The sequence below is a fragment of the Pinus tabuliformis genome, chromosome 5_2, assembly GCF_031772625.1.
Source record: "Pinus tabuliformis cultivar Carrire ecotype Pingquan chromosome 5_2, CPIR1, whole genome shotgun sequence".
In the NCBI taxonomy this organism is placed as follows: domain Eukaryota; kingdom Viridiplantae; phylum Streptophyta; class Pinopsida; order Pinales; family Pinaceae; genus Pinus; species Pinus tabuliformis.
The window spans coordinates 871,192,915-871,215,013 of NC_142306.1; positions in this window are offsets into that span (position 1 = coordinate 871,192,915).

Sequence of the window (22,099 nt, forward strand, 5' to 3'; positions counted from 1 at the left end):
TGCGTCCTTTGATTGGAACCAACTAGGCAGACCCCGGTTACCAGCCAGTATACCATTTAGAATTATAGTCTAAATATACAAAATGGTGATGGCTGGAACTATCATTGATGAAGGGGCATCTGTGAGTATCCTGTCCTCTATTGCTTGGAAAGCACTGGGTTGCCCGGCGCTTTTGCCTGAGACAAGAAATCTCTCGGGTTTTGACAAAGGAACCAGTCGACCATTAGGGATTCTACCTAATGTGCCTATTACCTTGAAAGAGAAGGCCGTCAAGATGAACTTGATGGTCATCCAAGGACCCTTGGATTATAACCTACTCCTTGGACGAGACTACATATATTGCATGGAAGCAATAGTCTCCTCACTCTTTCGAATAATGTGTTTTCCATACGAAGGAAGAATGGTCAAACTCGTAGACCAACTTTCACTTCCGGGATCACGCATCGCAAGTAGTCACATACCTATCCTCAATGGTCTATTTGATCAAGAAAGGTCTCTACCTCCAGTTCTTCTTCCTGATGAGTGCGAGTAATTCGGGAGAGGAAGGCCGGAACCCAGGGGGCATGCATCCTGGTCTGCTCTAGAGGCAGAAAAAACCTTGGGTGTAAAGTAGAATTTCCGCGGGAGAATATGACTAGTCCGTACCCCGTCCCCTCCTTCTTCTTCATAAAACAGAAGAGCCGGCAAGAGCTCTCATGCGGAAGAAGGGGCAGTTAGGAATGGGGTTGTTCTGGAAAAAGATTCTTTTGTTAAAGTTAAGTGTGTGACGGAGCATCGTCATTCACCTTTGTCTAGAAAAGTGGGCTCTGCCAAAGAAGGGGATCCGTTTGCGGTAGCAATTAGTAACCATCTTTGGATAAAAGGCAAGCCTCACCCATTAAAACAAATGTTTTAGAGGATAAGTAGGGGCAGCCTCCAAAGAAAGGGATTCAATTGCTGCAACAAATTGTAACCATCTTTGTGTAACCTAATGATAGACATCGCCGAAGAAAGTTTCTGTTTGAAAGGATTAGCAGAACGATCTTTGGGTAACCTGAAAGAGGTAAGCCTCACCTGTTGAAAACAAAGGTTTTTAACGGAAAAGTAGGGGCAACCTTGAAATTAGACTTACACCTGGGGGCATGCAAACCTCTTGGAATGCAAGCTTGGGCGGCTTTTTAGTTTTAGGTAGGACTAACCCCACTAACCCGTAGATAAGCCGATACCCGGCTTTCACAAAGAGAGGATATGGAGCAATACGTAGGGAGATGAAGCTCTTTAAAAAATAGCGATCTTCCATGAGACCTTACTACTTTATGACTGGTAAAAACGAGCAGTTTTGGCAAAGTTCATGCTCGTTAAAAAATAAACGCAAGATCCGAGCAGTTTTAATGCGGAAATTCATGCTCGTTAAAAAATAAACATAAGCTTGTGAGTAGGCTTTCCCCAGAGTTCAAGCTCATTCAGAAAAAATGAACCGGTAAATAACCATTTGAGACCGTAAATTCATCAGCCATAAAAGCCTTGGTCGTGTTTGTGTACCGTCACCTCCACTTTTCATTTGGCCGATCATTCACATCCACTTGATTGTTTACCTATTTTGAGGAACAGCTGCGAAGAGTGATCCCACCTAGCCATCCTTGTAATACTGCCATGATTGGAAAATTCCAACCTGTACCTGGAATCTGCTGCTATCCCTGTTTATCACTCGTTCCTCAAAAGACGAGTCTTCTTTGAGCTCTTTTCACTGACTCGTAAAATATGAAAAGTTTGCCGAGTTTTGGCCTTCCAGCTCGTTAAAAGGACCGGAAGAGCTATCCCTCCTCTAGATTTTAATCTTTTTGAACCTGAGGGATTATTGCACAAAAAGATCGAGCGCTTGTCTAGTTCGGCTCGATAAAGATATCGAACATTCATCCCTTCTGTATTTTTTTATACTTTTTTGGACTTAAGGGATTAAATGACGAAAAAAGGACCCCTGGAGTCCACTTTATGTACCCTTTTCAGACTCCCTAAAAATGAAAAGGACCGAGTTGTCTTTGTCACTGGGCTCGTTAAAATATTAGATAGCGACAAACTTGTCTTTAGACGAGAACGAGTTTCCCTATCGCTAGGCTCGTTAAAACATAGCGATGGGCTTGCCCGAAGGGCAGGTTATAGAACAAGCATATGTTATCCTCCTCAAGCTTGACAAAAATAAAGAGGTACTCGTCAGAAATGACTGGGGAAAAATTGGGAAGAACCTCAAAGCTTAATGGTAGCAAGTCGCTCTTGAACATGACACTTTTTGCCTCCGTAAATATCGGGTTGGGTTATTATCATTCACCGGTCCCTTCACCATGGTCTCGCCATACCATCCATACATGGGGTAATGCTACCGATCCATCACATCAGTGTCGCTATATGTTCAAGAGATGTCATTCAGAAAGTGTCAACTGGGTCCCATCCACTACCGTACATCATCTTTCATCCTTCCATGACCGCCACCCTGAATCATATTTCACAGATCATTTTCACCATCATCACTAGCTCCGTTCCGTGTCACTGATGTGGGATTCATTAAGGCCCTCCTTTGACAGATCACTTCTTGTCGACATCAGCTCATTATCCAAGAAGTTGATCTAGGAACACCCCCTCAGTACTTTGAAGCTTGCATGCCTCAATGGCAAGTTTCTCACTCCCGGCGACAGGTATACATTAATGACCTTCGACCAGGAGACTTTGCGTGGTGTTCGACGTCAGATCCTATATTCACACCACGTGAATTGTGCTGCAGTACCTTGAGGGTCATCATCATTATCGGTGATTCCTCTCGCGCTTGTTAACAGTTTACATTATTGACTGGTAATCAAGCGATGTCTTTCCATGTTCGACTTCAAGAAATTCTCACATGGATCGACTTGTACTAGAGTGAAGATCGGACAAGTTTGAAGACCCCGGATCTAGTTTCATCCATCCGGGCTGCGATATATATTCAGGAGATAAAAACATAGACATGTGCAGCAGATGATCATCCTACTGAAAGGATGATAATTGAAAGCAAAGAATTATCAGTCTATTATCAGGCGATCGTCTGTTTATGTACAACAAATGTATTTATAAAGCTGAGCATGGGAAATGCCCGCATCAGCTAGATCATGAAAAGAAAGTATGAAAAGATAATGTATTGTATTGTATTTTGTTACAGGTCACCTCCCGACGATTGAATGAACTTCGGATCCTCCTAATAAAGCATTTCACCCGATAAACGACCTCATACTTTAGGGGGCAACTGTTATAGACATTTTTGTGCCTTACAGCATAGAGCATCAAATGTCAATAATCTAAGGGATCCAAAGTCCCTAAACATGTTGTTATTACCCTTAGAGGAACAAGGTCAGCAAACCACAGCACTGCAAATCAGTTCTCCACTGAAAAACACTCAAAAACAGGTCAGTTTTGGATCAAAGCAGCTGCTCCACTAAGCATCTGCGCTGAATGTCAAAAGCTCTATGGTGTACCTGCGCTGCATAGCAAGTGCAACAAAGGCTACCTACGCTGGGCGTACTTTGACATGTGGAGGAATCTTTTTCTCAATGTGCCAGTGCCCAGGAAGCTTCCAAAAAGACACTTGATCATAAGATTCGCCTAATGATGAGTTAAGAGCTTCTAAAACTCCAAGAGGAAGGTGGAAACTCCGAGTGAAGAGCTGAAGAACAACTGGAGTTGAAGAGGACAACAAGTCACACATCAAGCTGACTTATCTTCACTCCAAAACTCTATATAAGGATCTCATCCCATGGGATCTAAAGGTCAGAATTTTGTGCAAAGAATTGTTGTTGGTTTACAGTTGTGAGTATTGGGTGATTGCTTGAGGGAGGTGAAGAAGAGATCTCTCTCCGTCGGGAAGGTGATGCTGGATTGGACCTCTCATGGTTGTATCACCGCCTGAACCTTACTTCCATATATTAATAAAGCATTTGAGGTTCTTCTATTCGCATGTGTTTCAATGGTGTATTGTCTTACTTGCGTCTTTGATTTATGCTAATCCTTGAATCGATTATGAATGCATGCCTCTTGTAGTTTCCTTTTCTTGTCTTATTTGCAGGATCTCATGTAGCTGGGCCCGTGAAAAGACTTGGATCTGGAAGCAAGTGACCAACAAAGGAGATTGGATCGACCATTTGCGCAAGACATCGGTAAGTGGATCTCTTCCTTCTATCTCTTGCATGTCATAAAGAAGAAACTTTAGATAGCTTTGCTTTCAGCTGTTGCTAAGGAACTGTCACCCTTAGAGTGGGTTAGGGTCATTCCGAGTTGGATACTTTCCCCCACAACAACAATCTCCACCATTGGAAAGTTTTTGAAGATGATGATGAATTAAATAGGTTATTTCAAGTCATTGATGAGTTTTCTGAAATTCAAATTGACCAAGAAAATGAAGCCTTAGAAGAAATCCCCCAAGCTCAGCTTAGAAATAAAATTGGCAAAGATAGCATTCTTTAGCGTCCCAACAATCATATTCCTAAGGTTTAATTCCTTTTGAAAGACTGTTTGACCAGAATGATGTGCCTTACAAGGATGCCCAAAAAGAAGACCAATATGTAGTCTGTAAGCATGATATAGGGAGTCCAGGTCAGCCTAGATACATAAATCTGTCCACTCATCTGTCTGCTGACCAAAGTTTTGAATACTGCAAATTAATGAAGTAATTTACTGATGTGTTTGCCTGGGGATATAGTGACATGAAAATCTATGATAAAAAGATTATTCAGCATCAAATCCCTCTGGAGAAAGATACCATTCCTTTCAAGTAGAAGCTGAGAGCAATAAATCCTTTGCTCCTTCCTTTGATTGAAAAAAAATTAAAAATTTGCTGGCTGCCAAAATCATAGTCCCTCTCAGATACTCAAAATGGGTAGCCAACTTGGTGGTAGTGAGGAAGAAAAGTGGAGAAATCAGACTATATGTTGATTTTAGAAACTTGAACAAGTGCTCTAAAAATGACAATTACCATCTTCCCAAGATGGAGCATTTACTGCAGAAGGTCTCAGGAGCTAAAGTGATGTCTTTCCTGGATGGATTTTCAGGCTATAATTAGATTGTTGTGCATCCAGATGACCAAGAGAAGACTGTATTCACCACTCCTTGGGGCACTTTTATGTATGCAAGATGCATTTTGGGTTGATGAATGCTAGAGCTACCTTTTAGAGAGCTATGGACATAGCATTTGTGGGAGAGAAGGATAATTTTTTCCTTATCTACCTTCATGATATAACGGTATACTCCAGCAGCCATCAAGATCATCTGCAACATTTGAAGAAGGTGGTCTTGAAGTGCAGAAGGTTTGGGATTTCAGTCAATCCTAAAAAGTCACAGTTTGCTTTAGAAGAAGGCAAGCTGTTAGGACATGTTGTTTCTACTGCAGGTGTCCGAATTGACCCAGAAAGAGTAAGAGCAATACAGACATTGTCTGTCTTGAGATCAAAGAAAGATATCCAGTCCTTTCTGGGAAAAATTAATTTTGTGAGGAGGTTTATACCAAATTTTGCAGAATTGCTGAAGCATATTACCTCCATGCTAAAGCAGGGGTCAGAGATTAAGTGGACTGATTCAGCCAGAAAATCCTCTGTGTCCATTAAGAAGGCTATTATAGAGGCTCCCACTTTAATAAGTCAGGATTACAACAAGGAGTTCCATGTATTTTCATTTTCCTCTGAAGACACCATTGCAGAAGTTTTATTGCAAGCAGATGAAGAAGGTCCAGAGCATCCGATGGCATTTTTCAGCAAAACATTAAGGGATGCTAAACTGAGGTATGACATCATTGAGAAACAAGCATATGCTCTTATCAAGTCTTTGAAAGCTTTCAGAGTTTATATTTTGCATTCCAAGATAATTGCATATGTACCCTCTGCTACAATAAAAGATGTCTTAACACAACTTGATGCTGATGGAAGAAGGGTTCAATGGATTGCAAAGTTGATTGAGTTTAATATGGAACTAAAGCCCACTAAGTTTGTCAGAGGTCAAGGTCTTTCTAAGTTATTGGCTGAAGAAAATTGCAGATCATTGGATATAAATTTCTTGTGCACAATTGTAGAAATTGGCCAGACAGACGAAGAATAGGAAGCAGCTGAACCAGAGAGAAAGCAGTCGGTGGAAGAAAATCAAGCTTCTTGTGATTGGTATTTTGAAATAGTTAAATTATTGCTGAAGCTAGAAATCTCTCCAAGCTTAAGCACAAGTCAAGGCAGAACTATAAAGCTTAGGGCAGATAAATATTGCATTAATAAAAATCTGCTCTATTGGAGGGATCCATTTGGAATGCTTTTGAGGTGTCTGCACAAAGAACAATCAATGGAGGTTATGCAGCAATTTCATTCCAACATGTGTGGAGGACAACATTATTGGAAAACTACTACCCATAAGATCCTCTTAGATGGGTACTATTGGCCCACTTTGTTTTCTGATGTATTCTCATTTGTTAAATCTTGTGATAGGTGCCAAAGATTTGAAGGGAGATAGAAGTTGAAGTCCCTGCCCTTAAAACCAATACATGCAAAAGGACCTTTTCAGTAATGAGGCTTGGATTTCAGTGGAGAGATAAATCCACATTCCAGTGGCCAGCATAGATGGATATTAGTAGCCACTGATTACTTTACCAAGTGGATTGAAGCAATCCATACCAGAAAGGCTGATCATAATGTGGTCATCAAGTTTTAACAGAAAATACCTTCACTGGATTTGGTTGTCCACATAAATTAGTCACAGACAATGCAACAACCTTCAGAGCAAAGGAATTTGTGGATATGTGCAATTCAATGGGTATTAAACTGGCTCATTCCACCTCATACTATCCTCAAGGAAATGGTCTAGCAGAATCTTCCAACAAAAGCCTGATAAGGATAATAAAAACGCTGTTGAAGGACAACAAAAGGAATAGGGATTCTAAGCTCAGGTATGCACTTTGGGCTGACAGAGTGACCATTAAGAAATCCACAGGGAATTCTCCATTCAAGCTGGTGTATGGAACTGAGGCTGTGTTTCCAATTCAGTTAACTCTCCCTGTCGCAAAATTCCTGTAAGAAGAACATAGTGAGGGAGAAAACATGGCGAGGAGGATCACTGATTTAGTAGAGGTACACCAAATCAATGAAAAACTGGTTGAAAGGTTTGCACCACATCAAAAGAAGATCAAGGAAGCCTTTGATAAAAAGACAAAATCAGATAATTTTAAGGTTGGAGACTTGGTTTTGAAGTGGGATGCACTGAAAGAGAAGAAAGGCAACCATGGGAAATTTGATGCTTTTTGGATAGGGCCTTTTATCATTTCTCAGATTCAAGGGAACAATACCTTTGTGCTAAAAAGCATGGGAGGAGAAGCAGTTTATGAGGGCCCAGTTAATGGGCATTTTATGAAAAATTATGTGATTTAAGGTCTTTGGGCCTTAAAGTTGAAAATATATTGTTTTATCAGTTTCAGTCAGACTCCATGCCCAATGGAACACTAGGAATTTCGTTAATTTGTTTTCATTGGAAAGGCATTGATCTGTAGGTTCTTGAGACCTCACAGGGAGGATCTCATCCCTAGAAGGATCCAGTGTTAGCTCTGCTATGTACTTGTGCATTTGGAGGACCAAAATACTGGCATGGCCATGTGTTATGCTCAGAGGGGAGCCCAGAGCAGTCTGTCCCCTCCTCCTCCTTCATTTTTCCTACACTCCCTAACCCTGCTATCCCTATTTTGCTCCAAAATTCAGCATAGCCCATATTCCCCAGGTCCCTGGGTGCGGAGTTTAAACCCATATGACCATATTCACATAACTGTGTACCTTCACAAAAGTGCTACCTGCGAAGTCCTTCCCTATCACATCAATAATAAACATGTGCATTAACCCCCTGCCCTCCAATCGTCTACCACACTATCCGATAACGCGTGGGGAAGGCGGTTTGCCACTATTCCCATCTGCCATGCATCATCCAGTGAGTGTGATCACGCGGCTTTGTACGAATACTGCCACAGCTCCAAAGGCAGTGCGATAATTACCGCCCACCACCAAAACCGCCCTTCCCGCTCATTATCTCTCACACAGCTTTCGCCCCCAATCACCGTTGGATCAGACCATATGAGATCCAATGGCCCTCGTTTATCCTGATCTCACATCTCCTGATAGCCAATGCAAATCAATCTCCACCATCCGTCTGTTCCATCCAATGGTCAGTATTGCCCTCCTGACCAGATTGTCCGTCTGCCATGCAGTCTTCCTATCCTCGACCTGTACCATGCTCCTAAAGGACAAAAGCAGCCATCTGTCAGTGTTTGGCACATTTACTCCTCAAAAACCACTTTCAAGAGATAGAATGGCAGAAAAAGGAAAAGATCAGCCTCGAGCAGGTAAACACAATCAACAGTTATGGAATGTTATCCCATACGACACTCCAGTTACCTAAAAGGACTGCAAAATACCAAAGAAGGTCAAATTCATTCATTGAAGCAACAGATTGTAGGAGAGGCCCATTTCAAATAGTTAATGTGGTTGGTGGTCCATTATGACCCCTCCACACATAGAATAGCAGAGCATTTTTGAAATCAACCTCTATATATACCCATTATCTAGATGTAATGAGGGTTGATGGTTGTTGTTTTGATGTAAGGTTCAACTTCTAGAGACTGTAACTACTTTGATACTTGGATTGTCTGGTCTTCATTTTCAGCTAATATAAGCTTATTTTGTTGTTAATTGCTCTCTTTCCATTTCTACTCTGTTCTAGGTTGTGCCTGTTATGCATTTATTCATGTGCTCTTGATTTTTAGCATTAGAGGGGTTGTCATCCCACCTCTGTGTTGAAGTCTAGTATGTATCATTGAATGTGTTATGCAGGTTTCTATTATTTTTAGTGCTAGAGAGCTGTCATCCTGTCTTTGCATTAGGAAATAGATTTGCAGACCTCTTTACTAGTTGCAGCTAGCCATCATAGGTTCCTGTGCATATGCTGGTGTGGTCAATATTCTCCATGTTCAACTAATCCTCAAACTGTGAGTAATTGGTGGTCTAAAGCCGTGTAGTCTGGGGGTGTTCATCCATGTTTGGGGTTAAGCATAGTAGAAGTGGTTATCTAGCTTGAATATGCATCATTCCTTCCATTCATCCATTTCCAACATTTTTTTGAGTTTGTAATGTTCCTGAGCATCTCTGAGATACAACCTAGGAGAGTTTCTTGGGGTGATAACAGGTCCAATGAAGAACACTTTGCATTATGAGAATCTATATTATGGGGTTGTGTTATATTATTTCCATGACTAGCCCACGTAGTTAATGAGGGGGTTAGAAGGGGGGAGGAGCCCCCCCTTCATTGCGTCGATTGCATAACGAGGGGACTCACTGGGGGTTTGAGGGGTGCAGGTAACCCCACTCTATGGGGTCCAAGGCAGTACCCTAGAAAATTTTGTTTTTGGACCCTATATTAGGTTGGGAGAGCCTGCCTATGGTTTGTGCATGATGTTTTGCACATGGTTTTGGACATGATGTTTTTTGGTCCATGGTTTTGGACGCGATGGTTTTAGGTCCATGGCATTGGATGCTTTGGCATGTATAAATATGTATTGTAACATTGAAAGGAACATAATGAAAAATCAAGCTAGTAGTCCCGATTTTGGGATACAGGGGAAAATCTCTATGTATATGTGTTTTATGTGTTCTGCTCTCGCATTATTTATTTTCTGTGTTCTAGAAATCATATGCAGGTAATTTCTGTATGGGGTTAAAACCTACATTTGGTATCAGAGCTGTTTTGGCTTCAAGGGGATGACTTTGTTGCTAAGGGGTTTCGCTCGGGCCTGTGGTAGATCTATTCAGTGGGAGATCTGCGGGATCGATTCTAGTGGTGAAAGATGATTACGAGCAGTGGAAAGATAGAGATCAAGAAATTTAATGGTCAGTGTTTTGAGTTGTGGAAACTCAAGATGGAGGATCTGTTGGTGGATAAAGATCAGTGGATCGCGGTAGATCTGGGTACTAAACCAACAGGAGTGTCCGATGAAGAATGGAAGAAGTTAGATCAGAAGGCAAAAACAATAATACCATTGTGTGTCTCAGATTCAGTAATGTTGAATGTATTAGGGGAAGCTATGGCTAAGGCTTTGTGGGACAAGTTAGGGACGTCGTATCAATCTAAGTCTTTGGTGAATAAAATGTTCCTGCGGAAAAAGTTCTATAACTTGAGGATGAAAGATGGAGACTCGGTGACAAAGAATTTGAACGCATTTAATATTATGGTAAGTCAGTTGGTGAGTGCCAATATTGTAGCAATAATTCTGCAACTCTTGGGCTACCAACTTTACTTTTATCAACCTGGTAGTTCATAACAAACTTGGAAGCGTCGGTGCTATATGCACAAGTACTAGTTCTCACTGCAGGTTGTCACTTGGTCAACTAGTGTGAGATCACTAGGAGCTTAAGACAACTTCTATATATTTCAAAAGAATCTCTATGTGTGATGAAAGGAAAGAAAAATTACTCTACGGATGATATTCTAACTGCAGAAAGGAGAAAGACTGGAATGTAAAGCAAAACCTAGTAAACCCTAATTAACAAGCTAATTCTAGTTTTGCCAAAAACCCTATGAAAACCTTGAAAGAAATGCCATTACCTACTCAAGGAAGTAAACAACATCTAACCATGCTATTTCTGGAAGTAAATAAGCAAAAAACATATTTTTGGATTGTTATGTGTTTTTATGTGAATTTAACATGCATCTAATTTATTATGTGTGAGTGTGGCAGTGAACAGGTGGCATTAGAGGGTGGTTTTGGAGCTTGGGAGGATGTAGGATGGTGTGGATGGGTCCTAAGAGGTCTTAGGTGTTCTTCTAGAGGATTTTCCCGCACAGGGCCTTCAAAAGAAAGCCTACAAGAAAAACTACAGGAGGACACAAGAAAACTTCAAGAGGCTTACACGAGGAGGCCGAGAGCAATTTTCGTTTTTTTGAGGGTGTGAGAGTGGGTGGAAAAGGTGGATGAAGGATGGGATGAGGTGTTAGGACACCTAAGTTCTACCATGAATCACCAAGAGAAAGAAAGATGATTGGGTTTTCTCAAGGAGAGAGGAAGAAGTTCTATGAAAAATGAAGGAAACTAGGGCAGTTTTGAGGTGAGGTCTGGGAGACCTATAGGGCATGGATCAGGTGGAGGGTATGATTGCTGGTAAGCTGGAAAATTGTTGGAAGAGATTTTCTGTATGGAAACTGGCGGTCAACCAATAAAATCAAGGAACCAATGAAATGAGTGCATCCTAGGAAAAACAAAGTTTTGCATTAAAATGGCCTAAACTATGATGTATAGAAGGAAATGATGGGAAATATTGTAAAAAAAGAAAGAATTAAAAAGGATTATTTCAAATTAGGAAGTGAACATGATAAAGAAGATCTAAAGCAAAGAAAAACTAGACTATCAACCTACTAGAGAGCTACAAACACTAGGAGTCCTAGGAATGACGAAAATTTGTGTTTTTGGGGCAGCAAGAGAGTCTTTGCCTAAAATCATGGTCCCAAAGGGAGGAAGAGAGGCCAAGGAACTGTTGCTAGCCTTTTGAATCTTCTCTGATCACTTCTTAACCTGCTACAGAAAGAACAAATGGAAGCAAGCTACTAAATCATCAAAAGTAACCTATTCGTAATCATAAGAGAAATACATCTAACAACAAACTAATCTACAAACTGAAGTAAAGCATACAAATACAAGTAAAGAGAAGATTGGCTACTTGGATTGGGCCCTAACTCAAGAGGTTTAGCCCTCTGAGGTAACTCAGCGCTAGCTCAAAAAGGATTCCATCTTCATTATCAAAAAATAGCAAGATTACATAAAACTGTCATAAAATAGTAAGCTCGAAATTTCAGCAGAGTTTACACAAGAAAAAAAAAATCGACCCTAGTGAGGCCCTAGGCCTATCTACTTCTACATCTAAAGCTACCAACAAATTCCTTAAAATTAGGGAGGTTTGACTCCCAAAACTCAAGATAACTATCAATCATCTTCCACTTGCTCGCTGACTTCTAGTGCATGATTTGGCTACTTGTACTCCGAACTGAATGAAGGCAAATTGAAAGTGAGGAGCAATAATTGAGGGGGATTCCCTCCTATAAGTCCTCTCCTCTATCTACTTTGAGTTATTGCTACAGTTTGACCACTAGATCCTTGACTTTCACCTCGAAATCCATCAATAATCTACATTAAATACATGTTAAACCACATGGCAAAATAACTAACTCAACTCACCATATAAGCATAAATATAATTAGAAAATCATACAATAAGCTAAGAGAATGGTTAATTTTACTAGGTTAGGAGGTAAAATGAGCCCATATAATTACCCATTTATGAGGCTCATCATCACCCCCTACTGAAGGTGTTTCTCATCCTCTGAGCAACCTAGTCAATCTCTTGGTCTTTCATGGCCCTGGTGGCCTCCCTAGCATTGCAAGCTTCTGATGTGGTTTGCTCATGTTCTCCATAAAATCTTGCCTTTCTGTCTATGTCCTTCCACTACTCCTTATCTACTTCTTCTCTTCTGCCTTCTAGCATGCCTAATATGAGTGGAGGAATCATTTTTATGCCAATCCAGTTGACCTTCAGCCTTTGCATGGAGCGCTTGTACATTGGCACTCTTTTCAATGCCTCCTTCAGTCTCATGGGGGAATGGTATTCTCTGATCTACAAGCAATGGGGTGGGGTGTTCCATCTTCTCATGCATGCATGCACAAAGTCATCCCCAAGTAGCCTAAGCATATCTTCAAAGTGTGCAATGACTTGTTCTTGATTGGCTAGATATTTAGGGGCAATCTGAGGGTCATTGACAAGCAGGTTGTGTGTGCTGATGAGTGTCATAGGATTTGATGGCTCAACTCTTATCATCAATGGTTAATTCTTCTCTTTTATTAACAATATTTTTATTTCTGCTTCCCTCAATTCTTCATGGTTCATCCATGACACCATGGCCATTAATTGCAAATCCCTTAACTTGGCATTGGTGTCCCACACATTCAAGTCTGTAAGGGGCAAGTTGTGTTGATAGAAATTTTCCATCTTTGTGTTGGGTGTGGAGCCTGATTATCTTCTGTATTCAAAGGTCTAAGCTGGATGTATACCCTAGGAAGACTCTACACCCCTCCACGTGGGCAAGTGCAGGGGGGACTTATCCCCCCTCCGAGGGTTCGAGGGGGTCGATCCCCCCGGCTAGCCAAAGCCTTTAGCCCTCCAACCCTGTTTCCTTTAACCTTCGTCCATCAAACCTTGTTTCCCTTAACCCTCATCCCTTCGACCTCACCTGATGGGGCCCCTTCGACCCCACCCTCTGCTTCTTACTTTTTTTAGTTTTAACCATTGGCTTCAGCCCTTCAAGGTGACCATCACATCTTCCACAATCCCCTCGATGGTCATTGTGGAGTGGTTTGCTAGCTGCATCACTATCATGGTCTTCCTCAGGGAGCCTTGGAGGTTAAGTTTGAGCATTGTGTCCTTTGTCATCACATTAATGGCATCTCCCAAATCAATCAAGGTATGTGGGACCATTGTGCCATTGATGTGGACATCAACTACTGGGCTTCTAGGGTCCAGATATTTTGGACACATTATCTACCCCAACATTCTGTAGGATAGTTGTCCTATGACATTGATGGTTGGGGCATCTCTCTTGCGCCTTCCGGGATGCCGAAAGCACTTCTCTTTGATCAACCTATTGTAGGTAGGCACATTTTTTATGGCTTGGAGAAGTGGTAACTTCACACATAAATGTTTCAGTTCTCCCAGGAGTTCAGTCTCTTCTGGGGTAGGTTGGGTTGTCATGGACAGTCTCTCAGGAAAGGGTGGATTTTCTTTAGGTTTGCTTTCCTCTTTATCTTCCTCAATCTCCCTGGGTGGAGGCTGGCTATCTGGGAGAACTATCCTGGATCACAAGTTAATTTCTTGAATCTCCACAGCATAATTTGGGCATGATGGTTCCCCACTATACACTTGTTGAGCCTGTCTATTGTTCCAGTTTGGATTTGGCTGGGCAGGAATTTGGGGTTTCCTTGGTGGAGCAAAAGGTAACGGTTTTGGTTGGGCAAGTGGTGGAGGCAGAAGAGTGGGAAGAGAGTTGTATTGGGGCCTCCACCCCTGATGAGATGCATTCCAATAAGGTTGCAGTTGAGCATAGGATTGAAATGAATGGGTGGCTGGTTGGGCATGATATTGAGATGTGAAGGACCAAGGAGGAGGTGTGGACTAGGAAGGATGAGCAAGGGGGGCCCAAGAAGGTATGGTGTTGACTTGGTTGGGGTTGTAGTATGCTTGAGATGTCCCTTGTATCCCCTTCTAGTATGGTCTAGGTTCATGCAACCTCCTTTGGTTTATGTAATAGATATGTTTAGTGACTCCTTCGGCCCCTTGGGATATAGCTTTAAGTTCGGGCAAGGAAGGCCACTTATCTGTAGAATGATGTTCTTCACAGATTGAACAATCCTCTATAGATTTCAATGGGCATTCATTCCTAGGATGCCTCTTAGTGCATCTAGAGCAAAAAATGGCCAAAGCCCTCTCTGCTTCCTCTTGTTTTATTTTGATATGTAAGGTATCCATTTGCATGGCAAGTGTCTACAATATCTCACTCTTGAAGTCTTCTAGCATGTTTCCAATTTCACCTTTAATGGATGAATTGGAAGAAGAGGTATTGGCTATGGGTTGACTCCCCCTACCTTTCTTTCTGGCTGCTCTAGAATGGTTTCTAAAAATAGTCTTTATGTCCTCATAGGATAGTTGGTATATGTCTCCCCTAGCCAGTAGATGGAGGGTGTCTAAAAGGTCTTCCCGAATTCCCTTGAGCAGGACCAACTTCAGAGACTCAGGGTCAAGTGTACACCTGGCCCTTTTGTAACTGAGCTGGAACCTCTCTTCATAGTCTTCCAGGGACTCATCACTTCCTATGGTCATTCGGAAGATTTCTTCTTTAGTATATTTTGACCTACAATAGTCTTGATACTTGTTCTTAAAGGCCTGTTGCATTTGAGCCCAAGTTGTGATGTTATTGCCAGTTAATCCCATGAACCAGCGTAGTGCTGTGTCCTTGAGAGTTGAAGGGAACAGTTTCAACTTTTGCTCGTCTTCTACATAGTCATAAGTTTGACAGATGACAACAAACTCAAACAAGAAGGTGTCAGGATCTTCTGTAGTCAAACCATGGAAGTGAGGTAGGTCTGAAGGACTTATATTCTTCATTTTGGTGTCCCCATTGGTCTCCCAAATGGGGAAGGTTCCCTCTATTCTCTCTCCATTTCCCCTAGCATTTCTGTTTTCGGCCATTGGCTCCAGAGGAATGTTTTCTTCTTCTTTTTCACATATAGGTTCTTCAAATATGTCTGGTTGTTCACCTAAGGGTTCTTCTTGATTGCAACCACCAAATAAGAGAGAAAGTTGGCTTTGTGAAGCAGTGGGGGCGTTGGGAAATTTTTTTCCTAAGTTATCTCAACTCCTACGAGGCATGAAAGGAAATATTTTTGGTTGGTTTTTTGTTTCTTTTTCCCCACATTGAAAGTACATGAAGAAATTGAAATTTTGATTGAACAAAACAAATTGAAACTAGATAAAATGAACTTGCTGAATGGAAATTTGCATAATTGAAAAGGAAAGCAAGGACATGCAGAACTGAAAGAAAAGCAATGACTTGTCTACTTTTGTCGAAATAAACTATTAGCAGAATGTTACAATAGGAAATAGAAGAAAGCAGTAATCAAAGAATACTCTGATGCTTCCTTGGCAATGGCACAAAAATGTGGTGAGTTCCAGTATTGCAGCAAGAATGCTGCAACTCCTGGGCTACCAACTTTACTTTTATCAACCTGGTAGTTCGTAACAAACTTGGAAGCGTCGGTGCTATATGCACAAGTACTAGTTCTCACTATAGGTTTTCACTTGCTCAACTGGTGCAAGATCACTAGGAGCTCAAGCCAACTTCTATAGATTTTAGAAGAAGCTCTATGTGTGATGAAAGGAAAGAAAGATTAATCTACAGATGCTATTCTAACTGTAGAAAGGAGAAAGACTGGAATGTAAAGCAAAATCTAGTAAACCCTAATTAACAAGCTAATTATACTTTTGCCAAAAACACTATGAAAACCATGAAATAAATGCCATTACCTACTCAAGGAAGTAAACAACATCTAACCATGCTATTTCTAGAAGTAAATAAGCAAAAAACATATTTTTGGACTTTTATGTGAATTTAACATGCATCTAATGTATTGTGTGTGAGTGTGGCACCGAACAGGTGGCATTAAAGGGAAGTTTTGGAGCTTGGGAGGATGTAGGATAGTGTGGATGGGTCCTAGGAGGTCTTAGGTGGCCTTCTGGAGGCTTTTTCCACACTCAGCCTTCAAAATAAAGCCTACAGGAAAAACTACAGGAGGATACAGGAAAACTACAGGAGGAAAATAGGGAAACTACAGGAGACCTATAGGAGGAGGCCGAGATTAATTTTCACTATTTTGAGGGTGTGAGTGGGTGGAAAAGGTGGATGAAGGTTGGGATGAGGTGTTAGGGTTCCTAAGGTCTACCATGAATCACCAGGAGAGAGAAAGATGATCGGGTTTGCTCAAGGAGAGAGGAAGAATTTCTATGAAAAATGAAGGAAACTAGGGCAGAATTGAGGTGAGGTTTGGGAGACCTATAGGGCATGGATCAGATGGAGGGTGTGATTGTTGGTAAGCTTGCATACTACTAGAAGAGATCTACTACATAGAAACTTACAGTCAACCAAGAAAATCAAGCAACCAATGAAATGCGTGCATCCTAGGAAAAACAGAGTTTTGCATTAAAATGGCCTAAACTATGATGTATAAAAGGAAATTCTGGGAAATGTTGTAAGAAAGGAAAGCATGAAAAAGGAATATTAAAATGAGGACGTGAACATGATAAAGAAGATCTAAAGAAAATCAAAACTAGACTATATACCTACTAGAGAGCTACAAACACTAGAAGTCCTAGGAATGAGAAAAATCTGTGTTTTTGGGGCAGAAAGAGAGTCTTTGCCTCAAATCATGGTCCTAGAGGGAGGAATAGATGCCAAGGCACTATTTCTAGCCTTTTGAATCTTCTCTTATCATTTCTTAACTTGCTACAGAAATCACAAATGGAAGCAAGCTACTAAATCATCAAAAGCAACCTATTCTTAACCATAAGAGAAAGACATCTAACAACAAAGTAATCTACAAACTGAAGTAAATCATACAAATAAAAGTAAAAAGAAGCTTTTCTACCTAGGTTGGACCCTAACCCAAGAGCTTCAGCCCTCTGAGGTAACTCATTGCTATCTCAAAAAGGATTTCATCTTCATTATCAAAAAATAGCAAGATTACATAAAACTGTCATAAAATAGTAAGCTCGAAATTTGAGTAGAGTTTACACAAGAAAAAAAAAGTCAACCCTAGTGAGGCCCTAGGCCTCTCTAATTATACATCTGAAGCTACCAACAACTTCCTTAAAATTAGGGAGGCTTATCTTCCAAAACTTGAAATAACTATCAATCATCTTCCACTTGCTCGGTTGCCTTCTAGTGCATGATTCAGCTGCTTGTACTCCGAGCTGAAAGAAGGGGAATTTGAAGTGAGGAGCAATAAATGAGGGGGATTCCCTCCTATAAGTCCTCTCCTCTGTATACTTTGAGTTAATGTTGCAGTTTGACCACTAGATCCTTGAATTTGACCTCGAAGTCCATCAATAATCTGCATTAAATACATGTTAGACCACATGGCATAATAACTAACTCAAGTCACCCTATAAGCATAAATGTAATAAAAAATCATACAATAAGCTAAGAGAATGGTTGATTTGACTAGGTTAGGAGGTAAAATGAGCCCATATAATTACCCATTTATGAGGTTCATCATCAGTTATCATCTGTTAATATTAAAATTTCAAATGAAGATAACTGCATCAGTTTGTTATGTTTTCTAATAGATTCGTGGGATAGTCTGGTTATTGCAATAGGTAGCAATACAACTGCCTTGCAGTTTGATGAAATAGTCTCATCCTTGCTAATGGAGCAAATGAGACGAAAAAAAATGGAGAGCCATAATGGTGATGCCTTGTTTGTACAAGGACGGTGCCAAAACAGAAACAAAAATAAGTCATCGAGTGGGAGATCTAAATCTAGAGGGAGATCTAAGTCTATAGGAAAGCCTATAAAGGTGGTGTGCTGGAAATGTGGAAAGGAAGGGCACTACAAAATGGACTATAAAACTAAAGCTCCTAACGAAGGAAATGGATATGATGATTCTCCTTCTACAGAGACAAAAACCATCTCAGATGAAGGTGGGGATGTGTAATTGCCTTCTTCAAGTACACATTTAGATCATGAGGCACGATTGATTGAGTCAGGTGCATCCTTTCACTTCACTCCCCATAGAGAGTGGTTTTGAGAGTATGAGAAATACGATGGTGGTGTTGTCTTCTTAGGGGATGATAGGAAAGCTAGAATCGTTGGTCATGGAAAGGTAAAGTTGAAGTTGTAAGGTGTAGGGGTTAGAACACTTCCGAGTGTTCTACATATTCCTAAATTGGCCAGAAATCTGATTTCTGTAAGAAAACTGGATGATGCTAGTGTAAAAATAGTGTTTGAGAAGGATACCTGCAAGGTGGTTTGAGAAGCACTAGTATTGATGCGGGGAGTTCGGATTAGAAATCTATGCAAGTTGTAAGGTAGCACTGTTGTTGATGGGTGCAACAGTTTTGTGGTTCCTGAAAGTGGAGTAGAAAATCTAGTGGTCTCTGGAGAGAAGACCATGTTGTGGCATCAAAGGCTTGGACATATTGGAGATAAGGGCCTTCAAATACTTCATGGAAAAGGTATGATAGAAGGTATGATTAATAGCTCTCTAGATTTTGATTTATGTGAAAATTGTGTATATGGGAAGTAGAATCAAGTGAGTTTCCCCTCTGGTGGTAAGAGGGCGAAACAGATATTAGATCTTGTGCACAGTGATGTGTTTGGACCTGTGAAGGTTCCATAACTGGGTAAGTCTATGTACTATGCATCATTTATAGATGACTTCTCAAGGAATACATGGATATATTCCCTTAAAAACAAATCTGAAGTCTTTGATAGGTTTAAAGAATTTAAGGCTATGGTGGAAAACTAGACACAGAAGAAGACAAAGGTGTTGAGGACAGATAATGGTGGAGAGTTTTGCAATAAGGAATTTGAAGAATTTTGTAAGAAGTGTGGTATAGCACAGCAGAAGACTAGTCCATATACACCTCAGCAAAATGGAGTTGCAGAATGAATGAACAAGACATTGATGGAAAGGGCAAGAAGCATGCTTAGTGGTGCGAGGTTAGGATAGGAATTCTGGGAAAAGGTAGTGGAGACAACATGTTACCTGGTCAACAGATCACCTTCATCAACGTTGGAGGATAAGACTCCACAAGAGGTATGGACTGGTAAGAAACCTTGTCTTTCACATATGAGGGTATTTGGATGTGATGCATATGTACATGTTCCAAAGAATAAATGAACCAAGTGGGATAGTAAATCTGAAATGTGCATCTTTATTGAGTATAAGGATGGTTTAAAGGGTTATAAGCCTTGGAACCCAGTAACAAGGAAGGTTGTGTACAACCGAGATGTGGTGTTCAGAGAGGTAAAAAATGTTATTAAACATGACGTCCAACCAAAGGAACCTGAGTAGATAGAGTTTGAGCTAAAGGAGGAAGAATCAGACTCTACGGCAGAGGAGGGATCAGAAGATGAAGAGCTACAAACTCTGGGTGTGAGAAGATCAGTTCGAGAAAGAAGGCAGCTAGAAAGGTATAGTCCATCTGCTTTCTGTTCAAATTTTGCTTTATCTATTACTGATGATGATCCCAGAACTTTGAAGGAAGCGGTAGATTCAGGTGATGGAAAACTATGGAAATAGGCCATGGTTGATGAAATGGCATCTTTGCACAAAAATGAGGCTTGGGATCTGGTAGAGTTGTCGGCTGGAAGGAAACCCATTAGCAGCAAATGGGTGTTCAAGAAGAAGACAAATGAAGAAGGAAAGGTGGAGAAATACAAAGCTCAGTTGGTAGCAAAAGGTTATTCCCAGGTGCCCTGAATTGATTTTGGTGATATTTTTTCTCCTGTTGCCAAGGTAACTTCTATTAGATTACTTTTATTTTTTGTTGTTGCTTTCAATTTTGAGGTAGAACAGATGGATGTGAAGACAACATTTCTTCATGGGGATCTAGAAGAGGAGATCTACATGAAGAAACCTGAAGGTTTTGTGGTGAAGGATAAGAAATAAATGGTATGCAAGTTAAAGAAGTCTCTGTATGGGTTAAAATAGTCACCAAGGAAGTGGTATCAGAAATTTGATACATTTATACGCGGACTTGGCTTCACCAGAAGAAAAGCAGATCACTGTGTGTATTTTAAATTAATTGGTGATCGTGTTGTTTATTTGGTCTTGTATGTGGATGATATGTTGCTAGTTGCAAATGACAAAGAAATTATCCAGGATTTGAAGACCCATTTGTCCTCCAAATTCGACCTGAAAGATATTGGTGCTGCAAACTATATTCTGGGCATGGAAATTAAAAGAGATTAGACAAAGAGGAAGCTCTGATTAAACCAGAGGAAGTATGTCGAGACAATATTGTAGATGTTTAATATGCAGGATAGTAAACCGGTGAAGGTTCTTATTCCTATAGGTGTAAAATTATCTGTTGAACAGTGTCCCAAGACACAAGAAGAGGAAGAGGACATGTCCCTTGTTCCATATGCAAGTGTAGTCGGTAGCCTGATGTATGCAATGGTCTATACTAGACCAAACATTTGACATGTAGTGGGAGTATTGAGTAGGTTTATGTCAAAACTAGGGAAGGAGCACTAGACAGCAATGAAGTGGGTTTTCAGGTATTTGCATGGCACTAGTGATTATGGTTTGTGCTACCAAGGAAGACCAGGATTGGACAGAGTCTTGGATATTTGTGGCTTTGTTGACACAGACTGAGCTGGAGATCTGGATTAGAGAATATCTACAAGCGGGTATGTGTTTAACCTATTTGGAGGTGCAGTCAGTTGGATGATTAAGATACAATCTGTAGTGGCACTATCAACTACAGAGGTAGAATACATGGCAGCCACTCATGCAACCAAGGAAGCATTTTGGTTACAGAGGCTGTTTTCATGTATGGGGTTAGTACAGGGAGCTATAAGGATAGACTGTGACAACCAAAGTTCAATTTTCTTGGCAAAGAACCCTACATATCACTCAAATACAAAGCACATTGATGTTCAGTATGACTTTGTGAGGGATATGATAGAAGACAAAAAGGTGTTGTTGGTAAAGGTGGACACTTTGAAGAATACTGCAGATGCATTAGCAAAATTTGTGAGCTCTAAGAAGTTCCCTTGGTGTAGAGAAAAAATGGGCGTTGCAGGGCTAGGTAAATGACTAAGCTCTCCTGTGTCCCCCTGTGGAAAGAAAACAGCAAGTGGGAGAATGTTGGGTTGTGTTATATTATTTCCACGACTAGTCCATGTAGTTAACTGTGGGGTTATAAGGGGGGTGGAGCCCAATTGTGTAGTGTGGGGGGGGGGGGGGGGTGGTTGGTCATAGGGGGTTTGAGGGGTGCAAGTAACCCCACTCTATGGGGTCCGGGGTAGTGCCCCGGAAAATTTTGTTTTTGGAACCTACATTAGGTTGGGCACATGGTTTTGGATGCGATGGTTTTTAGTCCATGGTATTAGATGCTTCGGCATGTAAAAATATGTATTGTATCATTGAAAGGAACATAATGAAAAATCAAGCTGGTAGTCCCAGTTTTGGGATCCAGGGGAAATCTGTGTATATGTGTTTTATGTGTTATGCTCTCACATTGTTTATTTTATGTGTTCTAGAAATCGTATGTAGGTAATTTTTGTACGGGGTTAAAACCTATAGATTTGGTGCTTTCCTATCTGACTCTTATGAATCGTGAGTTTTGGGAAGAGTTTGTAACACACCCCTCTTTTGCAAACTACTCTGCAATAGCTTGAGAGCTATTCATTGAGTGAATGATTGCTGCAAACCCTGTCGAGGCCATAAGTTTTGAAGCTGTTATGTCTGACATGCCGGGCCCTGAGAT